General features: G+C 44.8%; 1 protein-coding gene across 2 annotated transcripts in view; it reads right to left on the reverse strand.

Moving 5' to 3' along the window:
• The window catches only part of ror2 (receptor tyrosine kinase-like orphan receptor 2), a 201,061-nt gene that overhangs the window by 51,083 nt on the left and 124,746 nt on the right, over window positions 1-25,232 (reverse strand). The window lies entirely within an intron of this gene.

A 25,232-nucleotide genomic window follows, 5' to 3' on the forward strand; every position in this document is an offset into this window, starting at 1 on the left:
GGTCAAAATTCACAACAGGTTATTTCTCAAAACAATCTGGACATTATTTTGGGACAAACACTCATTCATATGTTCAGTTTTTGATCCAAGAAAAATCTAAAAGATCAACAGATTTATAGTAGTGATTTTCCCCCCGAAAAAACTTTACGATCGTTAAGAATTGCTTTCCAAAAGTACCGGAAAGAGAGAGAGAGTTCATCTTATAGGAAACCACACATTGGCACATAGAGTCCCAAACATAGCTGCTGGACAAGTTGAGGTCACTCACATGGTATGCATTTCAAATGCCACCCTATTCCCTATATAGTGCACTAGTTTTGACCAGAGATCATAGGTCTCTGGTCAAAAGTAGTGCGCTATATAGGGGATAGGCTGCCATGTGGGATGCAACCATGATAACTCTGCAGTAGCGTTTCCCCACAGCTGGGTTAGGAATGTGCTGTGGGGCTGGCAATTAGCGATTAGCACATTAATGAGCGAGTAGCAATGGAGGAGTGTTTTAGCCCTGTCCAGTCCAATCCCCAGCTCCCATGGCCTGACTTACACAGGGCTACGTTCAGTAGCCAAACGTTGTTGAACATTGCAGATTGAAATAGAACTGGCTTGAATAGAACGGAAGCGATTCTCCTTATTCTACAGGTCAGGAGGCATGTTTGTTTTAACATAGAAATATTTCTATCTGAACGTTCCACAACTGTGTCCTGCTGAAGGTCCCGGTCACCAGGCAACACATCAGCTGTGTCCTGCTGAAGGCCCCGGTCACCAGACAGCAAATCAGCTGTGTCCTGCTGAAGGCCCCGGTCACCAGACAGCACATCAGCTGTGTCCTGCTGAAGGCCCCGGTCACCAGACAGCACATCAGCTGTGTCCTGCTGAAGGCCCTGGTCACCAGACAGCACATCAGCTGTGTCCTGCTGAAGGTCCCGGTCACCAGGCAACACATCAGCTGTGTCCTGCTGAAGGCCCCGGTCACCAGACAGCAAATCAGCTGTGTCCTGCTGAAGGCCCCGGTCACCAGACAGCACATCAGCTGTGTCCTGCTGAAGGCCCCGGTCACCAGACAGCACATCAGCTGTGTCCTGCTGAAGGCCCTGGTCACCAGACAGCACATCAGCTGTGTCCTGCTGAAGGCCCCGGTCACCAGACAGCACGGCACATCAGCTGTGTCCTGCTGAAGGCCCCGGTCACCAGACAACACATCAGCCGTGTCCTGCTGAAGGCCCCGGTCACCAGACAGCACATCAGCTGTGTCCTGCTGAAGGTCCCGGTCACCAGACAGCACATCAGCCGTGTCCTGCTGAAGGCCCCGGTCACCAGACAGCACAGCACATCAGCTGTGTCCTGCTGAAGGTCCCGGTCACCAGACAGCACATCAGCTGTGTCCTGCTGAAGGTCCCGGTCACCAGACAGCACATCAGCTGTGTCCTGCTGAAGGCCCCGGTCACCAGACAGCACAGCACATCAGCTGTGTCCTGCTGAAGGTCCCGGTCACCAGACAGCACATCAGCTGTGTCCTGCTGAAGGTCCCGGTCACCAGACAGCACATCAGCTGTGTCCTGCTGAAGGTCCCGGTCACCAGACAGCACATCAGCTGTGTCCTGCTGAAGGTCCCGGTCACCAGACAGCACATCAGCTGTGTCCTGCTGAAGGCCCCGGTCACCAGACAGCGCAGCACATCAGCCATGTCCTGCTGAAGGCCCCGGTCACCAGACAGCACAGCACATCAGCTGTGTCCTGCTGAAGGTCCCGGTCACCAGACAGCACATCAGCTGTGTCCTGCTGAAGGCCCCGGTCACCAGACAGCACATCAGCTGTGTCCTGCTGAAGGCCCTGGTCACCAGACAACACATCAGCTGTGTCCTGCTGAAGGCCCCGGTCACCAGACAGCACAGCACATCAGCTATGTCCTGCTGAAGGCCCCGGTCACCAGACAGCACAGCACATCAGCTATGTCCTGCTGAAGGCCCCGGTCACCAGACAACACATCAGCTGTGTCCTGCTGAAGGCCCCGGTCACCAGACAGCACAGCACATCAGCTATGTCCTGCTGAAGGTCCCGGTCACCAGACAACACATCAGCTGTGTCCTGCTGAAGGCCCTGGTCACCAGACAGCACATCAGCTGTGTCCTGCTGAACGCTTGTGTTCAGTAGTGTACACCATAGTAAATGTATTTAGGAAAATGTGCATTTCTTATTGCAAAAATTGTGGTAGTACCTCCTCTGTTTCTTTCAGTTTTAAATGTTTTTCTCCCTACTGGGCATGACCCTGGAAGCCTCAAAACATGTCCATCTGGTAGACATATCTCACTAGTCTTCACTTCAAATCGATCCAACTCCTAGGTTTTATCACCATTAGTAGTGTTCAGTGTAATGAAAATATATCAAGCACAGACTATTATTACTAACTTCCTGCAAGTCTTCACTTGGAAAAACATCAAACTAACATTTTTCTAGTTATAGTGCATGACGATGAGAAGAGTTTAAACGTTGATATGTACATGAGCTCCTTCAAATGATCCTTCCTGAATGACACCCTGTTCCCTATGTAGTGCACTACTTTGACCAGGGCATATAGGGCTCTGGTGTAGTCCACTACATAGTAGTGCACATGTATAGTGAATAGGGTGCCACTTGGGACGCAAACCAAAGGTTTAGCTCAGCTCCCACGGTCTGGTTAAGTCATGCTGAAAAGCACAGCTAGGATCTGAGAGCACAACACCTCACGCAAATTCCATACATTGCAAGACCCATTAATTTGACTGAAGTTTTACCGCGACAATGGGCCTTGAATCAAATCAGTTCTTAACCCAATTATGTCAAATCAAAAGATTTTCTTTTGCAATTCCATTTTTTTTAAAAATTCTATCCAGAGTTCAATTGAGGTGTTCATAAAAACAGCTTTATCTTTGACTGGGCAACATTCTTAAAATAATATTTAAAAATTGGGTGATGGACTTTCAATTGCATTGAAACGCAAACTATTTCCTTACTCTACAATGACTGCAAAACTACTCAAATACCCGTCCTTGATGAGACAGCATATAGAGAGACAGAGAGAGAGACAGAGAGAGAGACAGAGATATGCTCATCAAGGACGGGTATTAAAATATATAAATAAATAAATAAATATATAAATAAATAAATAAATATATAAATAAATAAATAAATATAATATATATATATATATAATAAATAAATATATAAATATATAAATAAATATAAATATATATATATATATATATATAAATATATATATATATAAATATATATATATATAAATATATATAAATAAATATATATATAAATATATATATATAAATATATAAATATATATATAACCAAAGTCAATCAAACACAAAGCATATGAATAATTGGTTCAATCTTGCTTCATTATGGAAAATCACCGGTCGGTCCTGTTTTATGAATTGGCTTCATTACTCAATGAGTATCTCCTGCTCTGAAATGGGAAAATCCAGGCTTCTTTTTCTCTGCTCTTCGTCTTCTCAGTTTACAGTACATTGTGCTTCATCCTCCTCAGGAAATTGTGTAGTTTGAGCCTCAGGCCACAATGCCTTGATGGAGAACTAGAGGACAGGAGAGAAGGGGAAATAAACAGGAGAGAGAGAGAGAGACCAAAAGATACAGAACTAAATGTTAGGAAGATCAGAGAACAGAGGAAGTTTTCTCCAGGTTTCTAAATCAGTCTATCAATCCATCCACCTTTGCCTGGGGGTACTCACCATGTGTACTGTGTAGTGGTCTGTGTCTGTCTGTTAGCTCCCTTCCACTCTTCCTCCTCTTCCTCCTCCTCCTCTTCCTGTTGTCTGTCTAGTATCTGGTCCCAGATCTCAGTGTTAACCCACAGCGACCCCGACAGGGTGAGGCTGGGCTCGGTGCAGGTTATCCAACGGCACAGGGGGCAGCAGACTGTCAGTAGGCCGCTCTGGAGCCTGGACATCGCCTGCAAGCACAGCCCACAGAATGTGTGCTTACAGTGGAGCATCCGAGGGAACTTCTCCCTGCGAGTGTAGGGCTGGAGGCAGACACAGCACTCCATGTCCTCGCTCATCAGACTCATGGCTGGCTGGGGTGTGGATGGATGGACGGATGGATGGATGGACGGCTGGATGTATGGATGGACGGATGGATGGATGGACAGACGGCTGGAGCGCAGAGGAATTCTGGACGGAGAGTCAGTGTCTTCGCAGGAAGACGTGGGGTTTAAACGCTGGTCTGAGGTTAGTGTTCCCCTTGTGGTTTAATAAGGTCCTGGTTTGGATTTGATGAGGATGAGCTGATCCTAGATCTGTGCTTAGGAGCGTAGGTCAGGAACCTGCAAAAGACATTAAGATGTTAAATTAAATTAGACTCATTGACTTCCTCACTGGCACTATGTAAACATATCTAATGTGATAACGTATCTTAAATCAACAGGCTGTCAGGTTTTTCTGATAAGCCATGAAGAAAAAAATATCTTGAAAAATATCACACACATTTATAGCATCCATAGTTATCAGATATAGACAAACCTTTTCACTTTTATCATTATCAATGAGACAATATTTTACTTACAGGTTCTGGAAGATTTTCAGCACAGCGACCAACTATCCTACGACAAAACTTTGTGTGTGAGAGAGAAGAGTGTGTGTGCTTCTATTTTAAGCTTTGGGGAAGGAGACTAAATTGTTTGTTATTTTCCCAGAAAGGGCGGTCTCTCACCTCCTCTACTCTCAGGTGAGGCAGGAAAGTTCCATGGAACGAGTTAAACACTTCTAGGTCACTTCTATAGCATGGTAGGACACTTCAGGAGAATTGCCAGGGTTGCGTAGTGTCAGTGGAATTCTAAATTCCTCTGTATTATTTCCCAATCAGAATTAAATACTCTGTCAATGCATTCGAAGGGTTTGTAAGACCCAATATTTTTATAAGAAATGGACAGAGCCCCGGTCTTAAAAGTCAGGTAACAGCGTTTAATTCAAGAGAGTACTGGGTACATACACATTTTTCCACAGGTTATAAACTGAAAATGACGTCAGCGTTTTCTACATGTTTTATCTCTTCATGACACTGGTAGAAAGGCCCTATAGTTCTCGAGCCTGAAGCCAAGGTCAGTCAGTGTAGATAGCATTCTAGACAGTCTGGAGATAGTCCGTCCCTGCCATCTGGAGATAGTTCATTCATTTGTACAAAGGAACAGACCGTCATTGTTACTAAACTCCTGACTATATACAATTGGGAATGGGAGCAAAAGAGAAAATGCATATATGTACAGTACATAATCGCATTTGGACTAGTCAGTCCTGATTGAAATGTAGACATAATTAGTCATCATTGATAAAAATTCCCTTAACATGTAGAGACATTTTCAGGGCAGGTGTTCATGTCTACACTGAGTGTACAAAACATTATGAACACCTGCTCTTTCCATGGACACAGACTGACCAGGTGAATCCAGGTGAAAGCTATGATCCCTTATTGATGTCACTTGTTACATCCAATTCTATCAGTGTTGATGAAGGGGAGGAGACGGGTTAAAGAAGGATTTTTAAGCCTTGAGACAATTGAGACGTGGATTGTATACCTGTGCCATTCAGAAGACCAAATATTTAACCCTCCCGTGGTCCTGGGGTCAGTGTGACCCAGGTCCTGTGTGTGGAGGGCTCCCCTTTCTGCGCTCTGCGCTCGCGGGTCAGAGCGACCCAGGCCCTGTGTTTCCAGGGCTCTCGCTCTGCGCTGGTGGGTCAGAGCGACCCAGCCAGCCGCTGCACAGGTCCGGACGTGCCTCGCAGTGTGCTAGAGAGCAGCCGAGTGTTGTAGTTGCGCTCTGGGCTTGCGGGTCAGAGCGACCCAGGCCCTGTGTTTCCAGGGCTCTGCGCTTTGCTCTCCCGAGTCAGAGCGACCGTGCCAGCCACTGGCGAGGCGTGTGCCTCTGAGCGTAGTAGAGAGTCTGCGAGTGTGGCGAGGCTGTGCTCTGGGCTCACCGCTCTGCGCTCTGTGCTCTGTCCTCTGTGCTCTGCGCTCTCGGGTCAGAGCGACCCTGCCAGCCAGTGGCGAGGCGTGTGCCGTCGCGCGTAGTAGAGTGTGGCGAGGCTGTGCTCTGGGCTCACCGCTCTGCGCTCTGGGCTCTGGGCTCTGCTCTCGTGGGTCAGAGCGCAGAGCCAGCCGGCCGCTGCACAGGTCCGGACCTGTGCTCCGCTGTGTGCTAGAGAGCAGCCGAGTGTTCTTGTTGCTCGGCTGGGGGTTGGGTCGACTGCACAGGGCTACACAGGTGCGCGCAAGCGAGCCTCGAGCAGTTTCGGGTCTCGGTATCCCGCGTAATAGAGAGGATACTAATATTGTCATCGGCGCCCACCCACACCAACCCGCACCCACACACACACACACACACACACACACACACACACAAAGTGACCGGCGCCCCAACCGTGCCAAGTGCGCTCTTCCCCGCAGCTCAGCGGACCCGCTCGGCTCCACCGATCGGCCATGGCCGCGCGTTTTACGGCCGCGCAGGTTCTAGAACAGATCTTGTCCAGCGTGGACCAAGAAGACTACTCGGATTGCCAGGAGGAGGAAGAGGAAGAGGTTTCGGAAGACGAAGACGGGGAGGAATACAACCCCGAGCGTCGCGAGGTCGACGATGCCTCTTCTCCCTCTTCTGAGGAAGAGCAGCAGCCCGAGGAAGAGCCGCCCGAGGACCGCGACGAGGAAGAGATCTCCTCGGCCCCGGACCGACGGGAGCCGCCGTTGCTGTCGAAGAACGGCAAAATCGAGTGGTCCCCCGTGGCCTACGGCCGCCACCGCGGGCCCCTGGCGATCTGCCGCGCCGGGCCGGACCAGACTCCGGGCCCCACGGCCTATGCCGCGACGCAGGCCCGCGACATCGCGTCCGCCTTCCACCTGTTTGTCACGCCGGCGATAGAAAGGATAATTGTGGAAATGACGAACCTGCACGGGGCCAGAAAATACGGCGACGGCTGGCGACCCATGGACGCCACGGACCTGCGCGCCTACCTAGGGCTGCTGATCCTAGCGGGCGTCTACAGGTCCCGGGCGAGGCCGCGGCAAGCCTGTGGGACGCCGAGAGCGGCAGGACCGTGTTCCGAGCCACCATGTCGCTCAAGGTCTTTCACAGGTACTCGAGGCTGCTGCGATTCGACGACCGCCAGTCGAGACCCGCCAGACTCGCCACGGACAAACTCGCAGCCATACGAGAGGTCTGGGACCTGTGGGAGGCGCGGCTGCCGGCCCTCTACAACCCGGGGCCCGACGTGACGGTGGACGAGCAACTGGTCCCGTTCAGAGGTACTGTGCTTGCGCTTGTGCGCGTGCGTGCGCGTGTGCTTACATGTCTATACAGAGCGTGTGTGACACAACGGTTGGCCCTTTTGTCTACCCCGTTGCACACGGTAACCACACTAATGTCTTGTCCCCTTTCCAAAAGGCCGCTGTCCCTTCCGTCAGTACATCCCCAGCAAGCCGGCCAAATACGGCATCAAGTCGTGGGTGGCCTGCGACGCCAAGTCCAGCTACGCTTGGAAGATGCAAGTGTACACCGGCAAGGCGGCCGGCGGAGGCCCCGAGAAGAACCAGGGGATGCGCATCGTCCTCGATCTGACAACGGGCCTGAGCGGTCGCAACGTCACCTGCGACAACTTCTTCACCTCCTACGACCTGGGCCAGCGGCTCCTCGAGAGGAACCTCACCATGGTGGGCACGGTGAGAAGGAACAAGGCCGAGCTCCCGCCCGCGCTGCTCGAGTCCAGGGGCAGACAGGTCCTGTCCTCCAGGTTCGCCTTCACGCCCACCGCCACTCTGGTGTCCTACCTGGCAAAGAGAAACAAGAACGTGCTACTCTTGAGCACGCTGCACACAGAGGGCCACATCAGCGATCGTCGCGACAAGAAGCCGGCCCTCATCCTAGACTACAACTGCAACAAGGGCGGCGTGGACAACCTAGACAAGGTGGTGGGCACCTACAGCTGCAGACGGATGACTGCCCGCTGGCCCCTGGTCGTCTTCCACAACATCCTCGACGTGTCCTCCTACAACGCCTTTGTCATATGGCGAGAGATCAAGCCTGACTGGATGCCTGGCAAGCAGAACAAGCGCAGGGTGTTCCTCGAGCAGCTGGGAAAGGCACTCGTGAAGCCGCTGATCCAAAGAAGGCAGCATCTGCCCCGCACCGAAGCGGCGTCAGCCCTTGTCAAAGTCCTACAGAGTGCTACGGCGGCGCCTCCTGATCAACAGCGCCAGGGCCCCGCTCGTTGCCCCGGCCACCACCGGGGCAAGTAAGAGGTGTCAGCTCTGCCCACCCAAGAAGGACTCCAAGACACACACGGTGTGCTGCAGGTGTAAGAAATACATCTGCAAAGGCTGTTCACACGCCTACTGTCACACTTGCGCACATTGGGCCTTTAGCCAGGACGGGACAGGGTGACCCGGAGGACGCGGGGACTAGACACAGTACCAGGACCACGGGAGGGTTAAGTGCCTTTGAACGGGATATGGTAGTAGGTGCCAAGCACACCGGTTTGTGTCAAGAACTGCAATGCTGCTTTTTCACGCTCAACAGTTTCCCGTGTGTATCATGAATGGTCCACCACCCAAAGGACATCCAGCCAACTAGACACAACTTTGGCATGAACGTGGGCAAGGATCCTTGTGGAACGCTTTAATAGAACCCTCTCTGTGGACTTGTAGAACCCTCTCTGTGGACTTGTAGAACCCTCTCTGTGTACTTGTAGAACCCTCTCTGTGTCCTTGTGGAACGCTTTAATAGAACCCTCTCTGTGGACTGTTAGAACCCTCTCTGTGGACTTGTAGAACCCTCTCTGTGTACTTGTAGATCCCTCTCTGTGTACGTGCCTGGTTATTGTAGTGTTAATGTACAGAATCAGTTCAATGGAAGCCAAACCTCTTCTAGATAAGAGACACAGTTCAATGGAAGAAGTTTTTTGAACTTCTCCTATGACCCTTTAATGACTCACTTATCTTACAGTATATTGTTTACCTGTATATTGTGAATGAGGTTTTTTATAGTGTATATGGATCCCAGGACTCCATGGAATTGTCAGGTGTTAATGAGTGAGTGGGCTGTCCAGTTGTTTTACCATAAACATCTGATGAATTGATGGATGAATGAAACACCAATCAGGAGAGTTTCAGGCTGCTGTGTTGTTTTAACTTTAAAGTCACGTGTTTCTAATAAAATCAAGTCACAAGTTCAGTGGAAACCTTGTCAACAACCCACCTAACCAGTCAATTAGAGAACAGTCTCCCTGTTGAAACCGGATTGTTTTTCAATTGACAACTTATGACGGCTCTACTTTTTGTTCAACTGGAAATTCCAGGTGAAACAGGCTTGTCTATTCACCATGTCAGCTAAGTGCCACGCACGCACAACAGACACACACAAACAAACACTAAGTATAAAGAACCACCAAACATGTGTTCTTTAAAATCGCCTGCGAAGCAGGTTAATATATTCCATGAACGAAACATACAATTTCACGTGAAATAATTAAGCAGGAAATGTGGGTGTATCTCACAAATGAATTCCTATCATTAAAGGACCAGAACAAGAGACTGATGGATCTTTGTCAAAGTCTTCTGCTGGTTTCTAATGGTTATTTTTCTGCTTTCTGAAGTCATGAGTAAGCTGCACACTAAAACAACGTGAGCTAAATGACAGTAAATGATGAGTAATTCTGTTAGCCAGGGACGGTAACCAGCTCTACCGTCAGCCCTGTTTGGTAACACAGGGACTTTGTCCCAAATGGAACACTATTCCCTACATAGTAGGACATTTACTTCCGGCGCCGACAGAGATGGCCGCCTCGCTTCACGTTCCTAGGAAACTATGCAGTTTTTTGTTTTTTTACGTGTTATTTCTTACACTAGTACCCCAGGTCATCTTAGGTTTCTTTACATACAGCCGACAAGAACTACTGAATATAAGATCAGCGTCAACTCACCATCAGTACGACCAAGAATATGTTTTTCGCGAAGCGGATCCTGTGTTCTGCCTTACAACCAGTGTAACCGAGTGGATCACATGCAGCGACCAAAAAAAAAAACGACTCAGAAAAAGAGGGAAACGAAGCGGTCTTCTGGTCAGACTCCGGAGACGGGCACATCGTGCACCACTCCCTAGCATTCTTCTTGCCAATGTCCAGTCTCTTGACAACAAGGTTGATGAAATCCGAGCAAGGGTAGCATTCCAGAGGGACATCAGAGACTGTAACGTTCTCTGCTTCACGGAAACATGGCTAACTGGAGAGACGCAATCCGAAGCGGTGCAGCCAGCGGGTTTCTCCACGCATCGCGCCGACAGAAACAAACATCTTTCTGGTAAGAAGAGGGGCGGGGGCGTATGTCTTATGGCCAACGTGACATGGTGTGATGAAAGAAACATACAGGAACTCAAATCCTTCTGTTCACCTGATTTAGAATTCCTCACAATCAAATGTAGACCGCATTATCTACCAAGAGAATTCTCTTCGATTATAATCACAGCCGTATATATCCCCCCAAGCAGACACATCGATGGCTCTGAACGAACTTTATTTAACTCTCTGCAAACTGGAAACGATTTATCCGGAGGCTGCATTCATTGTAGCTGGGGATTTTAACAAGGCTAATCTGAAAACAAGACTCCCTAAATTTTATCAGCATATCGATTGCGCAACCAGGGGTGGAAAGACCCTGGATCATTGTTACTCTAACTTCCGCGACGCATATAAGGCCCTGCCCCGCCCCCTTTCGGAAAAGCTGACCACGACTCCATTTTGTTGATCCCTGCCTACAGACAGAAACTAAAACAAGAAGCTCCCACGCTGAGGTCTGTCCAACGCTGGTCCGACCAAGCTGACTCCACACTCCAAGACTGCTTCCATCACGTGGACTGGGAGATGTTTCGTATTGCGTCAGACAACAACATTGACGAATACGCTGATACGGTGTGCGAGTTCATTAGAACGTGCGTTGAAGATGTCGTTCCCATAGCAACGATTAAAACATTCCCTAACCAGAAACCGTGGATTGATGGCAGCATTCGTGTGAAACTGAAGGCACGAACCACTGCTTTTAATCAGGGCAAGGTGTCTGGTAACATGGCTGAATACAAACAGTGCAGCTATTCCCTCCGCAAGGCTATCAAACAAGCTAAGCGCCAGTACAGAGACAAAGTAGAATCTCAATTCAACGGCTCAGACACAAGAGGTATGTGGCAGGGTCTACAGTCAATCACGGACTACAGGAAGAAACCCAGCCCAGTCACGGACCAGGATGTCTTGCTCCCAGGCAGACTAAATAACTTTTTGCCCGCTTTGAGGACAATACAGTGCCACTGACACGGCCTGCAACGGAAACATGCGGTCTCTCCTTCACTGCAGCCGAAGTGAGTAAGACATTTAAACGTGTTAACCCTCGCAAGGCTGCAGGCCCAGACGGCATCCCCAGCCGCGCCCTCAGAGCATGCGCAGACCAGCTGGCCGGTGTGTTTACGGACATATTCAATCAATCCCTATACCAGTCTGCTGTTCCCACATGCTTCAAGAGGGCCACCATTGTTCCTGTTCCCAAGAAAGCTAAGGTAACTGAGCTAAACGACTACCGCCCCGTAGCACTCACATCCGTCATCATGAAGTGCTTTGAGAGACTAGTCAAGGACCATATCACCTCCACCCTACCTGACACCCTTGACCCACTCCAATTTGCTTACCGCCCAAATAGGTCCACAGACGATGCAATCTCAACCACACTGCACACTGCCCTAACCCATCTGGACAAGAGGAATACCTATGTGAGAATGCTGTTCATCGACTACAGCTCGGCATTCAACACCATAGTACCCTCCAAGCTCGTCATCAAGCTCGAGACCCTGGGTCTCGACCCCGCCCTGTGCAACTGGGTACTGGACTTCCTGACGGGCCGCCCCCAGGTGGTGAGGGTAGGCAACAACATCTCCTCCCCGCTGATCCTCAACACTGGGGCCCCACAAGGGTGCGTTCTGAGCCCTCTCCTGTACTCCCTGTTCACCCACGACTGCGTGGCCATGCACGCCTCCAACTCAATCATCAAGTTTGCGGACGACACAACAGTGGTAGGCTTGATTACCAACAACGACGAGACGGCCTACAGGGAGGAGGTGAGGGCCCTCGGAGTGTGGTGTCAGGAAAATAACCTCACACTCAACGTCAACAAAACTAAGGAGATGATTGTGGACTTCAGGAAACAGCAGAGGGAACACCCCCATCCACATCGATGGAACAGTAGTGGAGAGGGTAGCAAGTTTTAAGTTCCTCGGCATACACATCACAGACAAACTGAATTGGTCCACTCACACAGACAGCATCGTGAGGAAGGCGCAGCAGCGCCTCTTCAACCTCAGGAGGCTGAAGAAATTCGGCTTGTCACCAAAAGCACTCACAAACTTCTACAGATGCACAATCGAGAGCATCCTGGCGGGCTGTATCACCGCCTGGTATGGCAACTGCACCGCCCTCAACCGTAAGGCTCTCCAGAGGGTAGTGAGGTCTGCACAACGCATCACCGGGGCAAACTACCTGCCCTCCAGGACACCTACACCACCCGATGCTACAGGAAGGCCATAAAGATCATCAAGGACATCAACCACCCGAGCCACTGCCTGTTCACCCCGCTGCCATCCAGAAGGCGAGGTCAGTACAGGTGCATCAAAGCTGGGACCGAGAGACTGAAAAACAGCTTCTATCTCAAGGCCATCAGACTGTTAAACAGCCACCACTAACATTGAGTGGCTACTGCCAACACACTGTCAATGACACTGACTCTACTCCAGCCACTTTAATCATGGGAATCGATGGGAAATGATGTAAATATATCACTAGCCACTTTAAACAATGCTACCTTATATAATGTTACTTACCCTACATTGTTCATCTCATATGCATACGTTGATACTGTACTCTATATCATCGACTGCATCCTTATGTAATACATGTATCACTAGCCACTTTAACTATGCCACTTGGTTTACATACTTATCTCATATGTATATACTGTACTCGATATCATCTACTGTATCTTGCCTATGCTGCTCTGTACCATCACTCATTCATATATCCTTATGTACATATTCTTTATCCCCTTACACTGTGTATGACAGTAGTTTTTTTTTGGAATTGTTAGTTAGATTACTTGCTCGTTATTACTGCATTGTCGGAACTAGAAGCACAAGCATTTCGCTACACTCGCATTAACATCTGCTAACCATGTGTATGTGACAAATAAAATTTGATTTGATTTGATTTGATTTTGATTTGATTTGATAGTACACTACTCTAAAGGCAAAGGCTCTGGTCAAAAGCAGTGCACTATCTATGGAATAGGATAGCAATTGGGACACACGCAGGGACAACAGAGCTGCCTATTTCTCTGACAGACACCTCAAGGCTAAAATTATCAAGAAAAGTTAAGAAAAACAAACCAAAAAGGAGCCATAAAATAGACATATTAAACACAAAGATTATATATAGGGTCTATATAGACTGTTGTCTCCTCATTAGGGTCTATATAGACTGTTGTCTCCTCATTAGGGTCTATATAGACTGTTGTCTCATTAGGGTCTATATAGACTGTTGTCTCCTTATTAGGGTCTATATAGACTGTTGTCCCCTCATTAGGGTCTATATAGACTGTTGTCTCCTCATTAGGGTCTATATAGACTGTTGTCTCATTAGGGTCTATATAGACTGTTGTCTCCTTATTAGGGTCTATATAGACTGTTGTCTCCTCATTAGGGCCTATATAGACTGTTGTCTCCTCATTATGGTCTATATAGACTGTTGTCCCCTCACTAGGGTCTATATAGACTGTTGTCTCCTCATTAGGGTCTATATAGACTGTTGTCTCCTCATTAGGGTCTATATAGACTGTTGTCTCCTCATTATGGTCTATATAGACTGTTGTCTCCTCATTATGGTCTATATAGTTGTGGTAGGGGGGGAGAGACTATGACGTGGTGAGGAGGGGAAGAGGCTGTGACGTGGTGGGGGGAAGAGGCTGTGACGTGGTGAGGAGGGGGGACTGTGACATGGTGAGGGGGGAGAGGCTGTGACATGGTGAGGAGGGGGGAAGAGGCTGTGACGTGGTGGGGGAAGAGGCTGTGACGTGGTGAGGAGGGGGGGCTGTGACGTGGTGAGGTGTTTGATGTAAATGATGTCATCATACTGATTCCGCTCCGGCCATTACCACGAGCCCGTCCTCCCCAATTAAGGTGCCACCAACCTCCTGTGACAGTGACAGAGATTACATTTACAACAATATCTTGTCGAATAGAAAGAAATATGGCATAACCTTCAACCTTTGCACAGTGACCAGAACATACAAATATACTTAGGTAGGTAGACAGTATCTCACTACAGCCATGTCTATCAGGCCTTATAGTGTGATCATTGCTTATTAGGCCATTTTTTTAATAGTAAAACCAACTTATAAATTTGACAGATTTACAACAGTAAATTGTTCTATTATTGTTTCTCCTCACTGTTAGCGAGTAAAGTTGGTGAGCTAGCTGGATAGCGAATAGTTGTTATTTACGTCTATTTTGAATCCTATCTTGCGTTATGCCTATAATTTTGTGAGATTAAAATGCATCCACGGTCATAACCATAACCAATGGCAACCCTACATAGCTAGCTAGTAAAAGTATTTACAGTTGCTGATGTTTACGTTTGCTAACAAGTTACAAATGCGAGGTGTGGTGTTTGACAAGTTAGCAGGTGGCAGGCTAACTAGCTAGCCAACTCCGGGCATGTGCTAATGTTTGCTGGTAAACCTAGCATTGTAGCTTGCACTTTAGTAGCCATATCTACAACTAAAAAGAGAAAAGGTTTAACAATCAAGATACAAAAGATCACTGATTTGTAAAACCGCTTCTATTTTCTGTCGTAGATATGGCTACCTGTAGCTGTTCAACTAACTTAGCTAGCTAGTTAGCTAGATACTTACCTAATTTAGCAAACAGAAAAATAATTAGATTTCCCCCACTGTAACACTGTAATTGGGTAGGGCTGTCATTGTAAATGAGAATTTGTTCTTAACTTATTTATCTAGTTAAATAAAATAAATGTGTCATATGGTGTCTTGATGCTGGCATCGGCTGTAGCTTTAGCTTCTAGCTGAATCAAACTCTTTGTTTAGAATCCTCTTCGCTATATTCAGGTTGAAGCATCTATGGTTGAATGTCACCATGGAGCTAAACAGAACATCAAAAAAAATAACTCCATTGTCAAATTGGTGTTGATGAGAGGAATCACTTGAAGTCATTGTGGTCTGGTCAGTTCTTTCAGTTTTGCTCAAAGGATTGTGTTGCCTTGGAGGGATGTGGCCCAGAGCGCAAAGCAACACCTCACATGAGATGTAGTCTTTCAGACACTGGGAAAAAATAAGTCAGCTTGTATATTTAGCAATGAATCCGCTAACAGGAACATTGCTAAAAGACGTACAATGGCTCTATCGAACAAGGACACTCATATCTACACTTATATCTACACTCAAAAACGTAGAGTGTGATCAGTGTTAAACTTCTTAGGGCTGCAATCCCGTTAACGGGATCGATATGACAACAGCCAGTGAAAGTGCAGAGCGCCAAATTCAAAACAGAAATCTCATAATTAAAATTCTGCAAACATACATGTATCTTATACCGTTTCAAAAGTAATCTTGTTGTTAATCCCACCACAGTATCCGATTTCAAATAGGCTTTACAGCGAAATCACCACAAACGATTATGTTAGGTCACCACCAAGCCAAAGAAAAACTCTGCCATTTTTCCAGCCAAAGAGAGGAGTCACAAAAAGCACAAAGAGATAAAATGAATCACTAACCTTTGATGATCTTCATCAGATGACACTCATAGGACTTCATGTTACACAATACATGTATGTTTTGTTTGATAAAGCCACAGAACTCCAAATAAGTGTCATGATGGAAATTTTGCGCATAACATTGCACAGGTCTTATTTTCATGATTTGGACATTAATTTGCTTTCAAAGCTAATAAACATGTGGAAATGTGAGCAGAATTTTGTATTCCTCGTTGAATTAGTTAGGGAGCGTAAACAAAACTTTTTTACATTTGAATTTCAATAGTTTCTTGGTCATGTGACCTGCTTGACTCTAACAAGGTTCCGAATGTCCACTGACTACCCTTCTATTTTGTTCATATTCATCTCACGCGTTTTTTTACAAGAATTGTTCAAACATTCTAATTTCAATAGCTCTTTGGTCATGTGACCTGACTTCAATCAAGGTTCAGAATGTTCTCTCAGTGGGCCTACACATTGCACACCCTTGAGTTTGTCCATTTTCATCTCACTCTATTTTACATACATTTTTAAAACGTTCAAATAATATCAAATATCAACGCAGTATGACGTATGACGAATTAGCCATCCATTGTGTTATATAATAAATTGTCTGAAAAAAGATTATAAACATGTTAAATAAAGTTACAAACACAGACAGTCTTTGGGTCACATCTGTGTTCTTTATCAGTGGCACACATGAAGCAGTTGTTGGGTTTGCTGAACTCTGGAATCATAGGCCTGAACTGAACATCCCACACAACTACATCAAAATAAAGAATTGACATTTACTTTGAATTAATTAAATGTCGTTACATACCAGACATTTTTAGTATATCCTCAGCCATTTCTTTTCGCAGTTGCTCCATGTGTTTTTGAAGGTTCCATATCAATTTGGGAGGGGATGTTGAGGATGTTTTGTGCATCTTCCTTGGCCATTTACACCAAAAAATAAAATATAGCTTTTGACCTAATTGTCCCATAACAGGTAACCATTCATTATTGAAAATATAACTATCAAACCTACATGACAAAGACCCCACAGCTGAAGGTGTCCTGCTGCATGGTGGGAGTTATTTCCCCTCCTTTTCCCCTTTCTTTCTTTCTTTCTTTCTTTATTTCACCTTTATTTAACCAGGTAGGCCAGTTGAGAATAAGTTCTCATTTACAACTGCGACCTGGCCAAGATAAAGCAAAGCAGTTCGACACATACAACAACACAGAGTTACACATGGAGTAAAACAAACATACAGTCAATAATACAGTATAAAAATAAGTCTATATACATTGTGAGCAAGTGAGGTGAGATAAGGGAGGTAAAGGCAAAAAAAGGCCATGGTGGCGAAGTAAATACAATATAGCAAGTAGAGATAGAAATAATGAGGTGCAAAGGAGCAAAATAAATAAATACAGTAGGGAAAGAGGTAGTTGTTTGGGCTAAATTTATGTCCACCCAGTCGTCTTTTCCATGGCAGGATCTTCTCATTTTGTAGTATTCTCTTTTATTTATGTAAACATAAAGGAATTCTGATTAGTTTATAGGCAAATAAATACACAGGCCAAAACTGTATGCTGATTTTCTTATCACCATAATCTAGTAGAAGTCATTTCCTGTATGCCCTGTTCTACACACAGCCTTAATTATAGGTACGGAACCATTTACAGGAGAATAATAAGAGTAGCAAATAGGATCCCTATCACAGAGTGAATACATGTAGAGCGCTTGTCCAGCGACAGCCCCGAAACCTGAAGGATCTGGAGAAGGTCTGTATGGAGGAGTGGGCCACAATCCCTGCTGCAGTGTGTGCAAACCTGGTCAAGAACTACAGGAAACGTATGATCTCTGTAATTGCAAACAAAGGTTTCTGTACCAAATATTAAGTTCTGCTTTTCTGATGTATCAAATACTTATGTCATGCAATAAAATGCAAATGAAGTACACAATGTGATTTTCTGTATTTTTGTTTTAGATTCCGTCTCTCACAGTTGAAGTGTACCTGTGATACAAATTACAGACCTCTACATGCTTTGTATGTAGGAAAACCTGCAAAATCGGCAGTGCATCAAATACTTGTTCTCCCCACTGTGTATGGTTTCAGGGTGGAATACTTTAGTCATTATCTTAAACATACAAATTTGTCTATCACAGTGCCCATCAAATCTATGACAATAGAGAATGAATTGTCAAAATATTATCTGAAAATGTCAGTTGTTGAACATTATACTTCTATTTTCAATAGCAATTTATGATATATGCAGTTGAGGAATATTCCATGTACCAACACTACATGTAGAACGGACATTCCCACATACATAGAGGCATTTTTCAGCTGTGATTTTACCACTCAGAATCCAGAATGGATATGACAATGGGGCCAGCACAGGACGTAATACACCCTTACAACACTCTACTTTTTGATCTTCTTGACTTCTTATGTGGTAAACTGCTACTGTGTGTTAAGAAAATAGCCCCAATTAGGGGTTAGTGTACTCCAGTAAAAAAAGGGGCTGGTTTAGATAAAAAGGAGGATGTCTCTCATCATACCTCTGGCACTTTAGTCAGGCTGCCAGACTGTGTAAAAACTTTATGACGGGGCCGAGCAATGGAGTTCCCATTGGCAAGCACCACGGAGACCAATCACGGAGAGACGGAGTCAGGAGAGACGGAGTTCCCATTGACCAAGCACCACGGAGACCAATCAGGAGAGACGGAGTTCCCATTGACTAAGCACGGAGACCAATCAGAGAGACGGAGGAGACCAACCAGGAGACCAATCAGGAGACGGAGTTCCCATTGACTAAGCACCACGGAGACCAATCAGGAGAGACGGAGTTCCAATCAGGAGAGACGGAGTTTGACTAAGCACCACGGAGACCAATCAGGAGAGACGGAGTTCCCATTGACTAAGCACCACGGAGACCAATCAGGAGAGACGGAGTTCCCATTGACTAAGCACCACGGAGAGACCATTGATCAAGGAGACCAATCAGAGAGACGGAGTTCCCATTGACTAAGCACCACGGAGACCAATCAGGAGAGACGGAGTTCCCATTGACTAAGCACCACGGAGACCAATCAGGAGAGACGGAGTTCCCATTGACTAAGCACCACGGAGACCAATCAGGAGAGACGGAGTTCCCATTGACTAAGCACCACGGAGACCAATCAGGAGAGAATACATACAGGTCAACGGTGCCCATTGAAAGTCAAGGGGTGTGTCTGTGCTTTTTGGATTACTCTCTCCTTACAGAGAACCCCTGTGGTTCAAGTCAAGAGCTACCCTTCCCCTTTCAGTCTGCACTGCACATGTCTGAAAGTGACAGAGCCAAACGCCAAGAGTTTTTCACAGTATGTCATAAAAAATTATTACACTTGTGAATGTATGTAAAATGCTAATATATAAAAGATCCAGTACAATGGAATAACTATAGTCCACTGACTATATAAGGGTTGTCAGTCGACATTCTGCACCTTGTTTGAAGTCAGTAGGTCACATGACCAAGGAGCTATGGGAATTTGAACGTTTGATAAATTAATGTAAAAATGTGTGAAATGAAAATGGACAAACTAAAGGGTGTGCAATGTGTAGGCCCACTGAGTGTACATTCTGAACCTTGTTTGAAGTCAGTAGGTCATATGACCAAAGAGCTATTGAAATTCAGAAATGTAAATCAATAATTTAAAATAGTGTGAGATGTAAATCGACAAAAAAAAGTGTGTTCAATGTGTGTCCATCGGGTTAGCTACAACCAGTTTTGAAAGTTATAGGAGTAATCGTTAAAGAGCTATTGAAATGTGAAAAATTTCGATTTGGCACTTTGTTGACGGTCCCTGTTGGTGGACGTGAAGAAAACTACAGGCGAATATCCGTCGAATATCCAACCTGAAACTCGCTTTACCTCGGTATTATCCTAACCCGCTAGGAAAAATACATGGTCACAAAATATTCATCCCTTCTAGCCATGACAGTGCTTTCTACGCCTGATACATCACGTTAGCAGCTGATAAACTACGCAGTTTGTTCCCGTAGCTTTTGGAGAAAGTATTTCTTGTTGAAAGAAAAATACGTTTATTTGTATTTTTTTAAAATTATGTAACTACTTTTGATTTCATTTTGTTATCACAACCCGAGTTGACTGTTTCCCGACCGGAACCGCTCCCTAAGTGTGTGTGTGTGTGTGTGTGTGTGTGTGTGTGTGTGTGTGTGTACGTCTGTTTTGTTGGACAACAATGAAGGCCTAGATACTTATTAACGTTAAATATGGATCATCAACTCTCCTCTGTGGGATTTCAACCCATTACTGTATTGATCTTGGACATTACACTGTGAATTAAAAATCAGGTATGTTGATTGTTTTAAAACACGATGTTTTTCCTAGGGTTTACGTTTCTAGCGAGCAAGCAAGCTAACTAAGTTACAGTAGGTTTGTAATGGGATAAGTAGTTCATTTAGCTAAACCTGTTAGCAAGATGTCTATGTCGATATAAATGACCGGCTCGTCTTGACTAGCTCTGATCTACATTTCAACTATTATAGTTATATTGTAAGGCAGGAATGGAAATAGAAGCTAACTACTATTCAAATAGATCATGTCATTATTATATGAATGTGAAATGTTGATTTAACTATAAGTCGCTCAGGATAGGAGGCGAGTGTCTGCTAAATTTACTAAAATATAAAACGCAACATCATGTCCCCCTTAAAAGAGTATCACACTATTTGATTTGTTAGAGAAGCTGGTTTCACATTTGCCTCTGGAAAGTTTCACTGTCTTGGCCTAAACATTGCAATGGTGGTCTAGCTGGATGAGCAGCTGTTTTGGATGGAGAATATCCTTATTGTTTGTTGTGGCTATCATAGATGGCTATCATAGATGGCTATCATAGATGGCTATCATAGATGGCTATCATAGATGGCTATCATAGATGGCTATCCTAACGGTATATGCAGCATGTTTACTATGTTGATAGGTGCCGGTATCTTGAGGACACTAGCTAGCTGTTATCAAAACAACAATACAGAGAACAGGTCAGGGGGGTGGCCTGTTCACCTGATTAGCCTAACGCCAGATTCAGCCAGATTCTAACACCGGATTCAGCCCTAACACCGGATTCAGCCCTAACACCGGATTCAGCCCCCTAACACCGCCAGATTCAGCCCTAACACCGGATTCAGCCCTAACACCGGATTCAGCCCTAACACCGGATTTCGATTCAGCCCTAACACCAGATTCAGCTAACACCAGATTCAGCTAGCTGTCTACAGTGCCTTCAGAAAGTGTAAACACGCCTGGACTTTTTCTACATTTTGTTGTTATAAAGTCGGATTTAATTTGTTTGTTTGTTGTTGATGTTAACAATCTACACAATACTCTGTCAAAGTGGAAAAACAATCTTAACAAAATAGTTTTAAAAATATTTATCTGTTATTTTACCAGGTAAATTGACTGAGAACAAGTTCTCATTTGCAGCAACGACCTGGGGAATAGTTACAGGGGAGTTGAGGGGGATGAATGAGTCAATTGTAAACTGGGGATTATTAGGTGACCGTGATGGTTTGAGGGTCAGATTGGGAATTTAGCCAGGACACCGGGGTTAACACCCCTACTCTTACGATAAGTGCCATGGTATGCAGGGTGGTATGCTGCTGGCATATGTTCCCAATCATTGCCCTGGGGAATTGGGATATGTTTTTTAGGCCTGAGGACAGGGTTCCTCCTACTGGCCTTCTAACTCCACTTCCACTTCACACACTTGTCCTTGTCCATATGGTCTATACACACCATCTGATATAACTACTGTGTGTCCAAACTTTTGACTGGTACTGTATATATCACATTTACATGAGTCTTCAGACCCTTTACTCTGTACTTTGTTGAAGCACCTTTGGCAGCGATTACAGCCTCAAGTCTTCTCAGGTATGACGCTACAAGCTTGGCACACCTGTATTTGGGGAGTTTCTCTCATTCTTCTCTGCAGATCCTCTCAAGCTCGGTCAGGTTGGATGGGGAGCGTCGCTGCACAGCTATTTTCAGGTCTCTCCAGAGATGTTCGATCGGATTCAAGTCCGGGCTCTGGCTGGGCCACTCAAGGACATTCAGAGACTTGTCCCAAAGCCACTCCTGCGTTGTCTTGGCTGTGTGCTCAGGGTCCTTGACTTGTTGGAAGGTGAACCTTCGCCCCAGTCTGAGGTCCTGAGCGCTCTGGAGCAGGTTTTCATCAAGGATCTCTCTGTACTTTGCTCTGTACATTCAGCTATATGTTTTGGTGGTTCTAAACCCGTTTAAGACAGATGGTGGTCACTGTGTTCTTGGACCTTCAGTGCTGCAGAAATATACCCTTCCCCAGATCTGTGTTTCAACACAATCCTGAGTTCAATTTCGAGTCTCATAGCAAAGGGTCTGAATACTTATGTAAATAAGGTATATATTTTCTATTTACATTTTTTTAAATGAATATGCAAACATTTCTAAAAACCTGTTTTCGCTTTGTCCAGATGAGGTATTGTGTGTAGATTGATGGGGTCAAACCCAACAAGACTCTTTGTCCAGATGAGGTATTGTGTGTAGATTGATTGGGTCAAACCCAACAAGACTCTTTGTCCAAATGAGGTATTGTGTGTAGATTGATGGGGTCAAACCCAACAAGACTCTTTGTCCAAATGAGGTATTGTGTGTAGATTGATGGGGTCAAACCCAACAAGACTCTTTGTCCAAATGAGGTATTGTGTGTAGATTGATGGGGTCAAACCCAACAAGACTCTTTGTCCAGATGAGATATTGTGTGTAGATTGATGGGGTGAAACCCAACAAGACTCTTTGTCCAGATGAGGTATTGTGTGTAGATTGATGGGGTCAAACCCAACAAGACTGTTTGTCCAAATGAGGTATTGTGTGTAGATTGATGGGGTCAAACCCAACAAGTCTCTTTGTCCAGATGAGATATTGTGTGTAGATTGATGGGATCAAACCCAACAAGACTCTTTGTCCAGATGAGGTATAACAAGACTCTTTGTCCAAATGAGGTATTGTGTAGATTGATGGGGTCAAACCCAACAAGACTCTTTGTCCAAATGAGATATTGTGTGTAGATTGATGGGGTCAAACCCAACAAGACTCTTTGTCCAGATGAGGTATTGTGTGTAGATTGATGGGGTCAAACCCAACAAGACTGTTTGTCCAAATGAGGTATTGTGTGTAGATTGATGGGGTCAAACCCAACAAGACTGTTTGTCCAGATGAGATATTGTGTGTAGATTGATGGGGTCAAACCCAACAAGACTGTTTGTCCAGATGAGATATTGTGTGTAGATTGATGGGGTCAAACCCAACAAGACTCTTTGTCCAGATGAGGCTGTAGATTGCTGGGGCCAACAAGACTGTTTGTCCAACAAAGTACTGAGTCAAACCCAAAAGAGTCTTTGTCCAAATACTTATGTAAATGTGATATTACATTAATTTTAATGAATGAATGAACATGTAATTAGACTGTTTGTTTTTACTTATGTAAATGTGATACTACATCTGTTTATTTTTAATAAATTTGAATGAAAAAAAATCCAAACTTGTTTTTTGCTTTGTCGTTATGGAGTATTGTGTATGGATGGGTGAGCATATTATATTTAATACATTTTAGAATAAGGCTGTAACGTAACAAAATGTGGAAAAAGTCAAGGTTTCTGAATGCACTGTATATCTGACATTATGGTACAGGTATATCTGACATTATGGTACAGGTATATCTGACATTATGGTATAGGTATATCTGACATTATGGTACAGGTATATCTGACATTATGGTACAGGTATATCTGACATTATGGTATAGGTATATCTGACATTATGGTACAGGTATATCTGACATTATGGTACAGGTATATCTGACATTATGGTATAGGTATATCTGACATTATGGTACAGGTATATCTGACATTATGGTACAGGTATTACAGGTATATCTGACATTATGGTACAGGTATATCTGACATTATGGTACAGGTATATCTGACATTATGGTACAGGTATTACAGGTATATCTGACATTATGGTACAGGTATATCTGACATTATGGTACAGGTATTACAGGTATATCTGACATTATGGTACAGGTATATCTGACATTATGGTACAGGTATATCTGACATTATGGTACAGGTATATCTGACATTATGGTACAGGTATATCTGACATTATGGTACAGGTATATCTGACATTATGGTATAGGTATATCTGACATTATGGTACAGGTATATCTGACATTATGTACAGGTATTACAGGTATATCTGACATTATGGTACAGGTATATCTGACATTATGGTACAGGTATATCTGACATTATGGTATAGGTATATCTGACATTATGAAACAGGTATATCTGACATTATGGTACAGGTATATCTGACATTATGGTACAGGTATATCTGACATTATGGTACAGGTATATCTGACATTATGGTATAGGTATATCTGACATTATGGTACAGGTATATCTGACATTATGGTACAGGTATATCTGACATTATGGTACAGGTATATCTGACATTATGGTACAGGTATATCTGACATTATGGTACACGGACAAGGTATATCTGACATTATGGTACAGGTATATCTGACATTATGGTACAGGTATATCTGACATTGAATGGGTACAGGTATATCTGACATTATGGTACAGGTATATCTGACATTATGGTATCAGGTATATTTTACATTTGGGGATGTTATTCGAAAACATAATGTATATCTGTCATTATGGTACAGGTACATTTCAATGAAACATTATGGTACAGGTATAGACATGAATTATGGCTGCAAACTTTCTACTATTAAATCACAAAACAGAGATTCTTTTTAGGTCCCAAGAAACAAAGAGATATTCTGTTGAATCCAATTAATCTTAATGGTTGTACAGTCGTCTCAAGTTCTGAAGGACCTGGTTTTAGATCTTATCTGTCTTTTGAAGAACATATCAAGTTTTCTCTGGACATCTTTTGTCCATCTACGTAACATTGCAAAAATCAGAAACTTTCTGTTCCAAAAATGATGCAGTTCCATGCTTTTGTCACCACTAGGTTGTTCTCAACTCTATATTTTACCTCTAAATAAACCTCAGTTAGTGATGTTAGAATCCTGACTAGAACCAAATAATTTGTAAACTCCAGTGCTACTGCTACTGGCGGATGTCAAACAGGGCTGATTTCAGGTTTTACTGAAACAATGGTGAATCTCTCTGGGCCCCTAAATTTGCCCTCGCTAGAAGCATGTGTTTCGGTCATAAGGAGGCCTCCTAATGTCCCTGCAAATTTCTAAGCAAACAGCTGGAGGCAATAGAGCTCCATTTTTATGGAAGATGCTACCCATGTCAGAGACGTCGGTCTCAA

The sequence above is a fragment of the Oncorhynchus tshawytscha genome, linkage group LG20, assembly GCF_018296145.1.
Source record: "Oncorhynchus tshawytscha isolate Ot180627B linkage group LG20, Otsh_v2.0, whole genome shotgun sequence".
Lineage (NCBI taxonomy): Eukaryota > Metazoa > Chordata > Actinopteri > Salmoniformes > Salmonidae > Oncorhynchus > Oncorhynchus tshawytscha.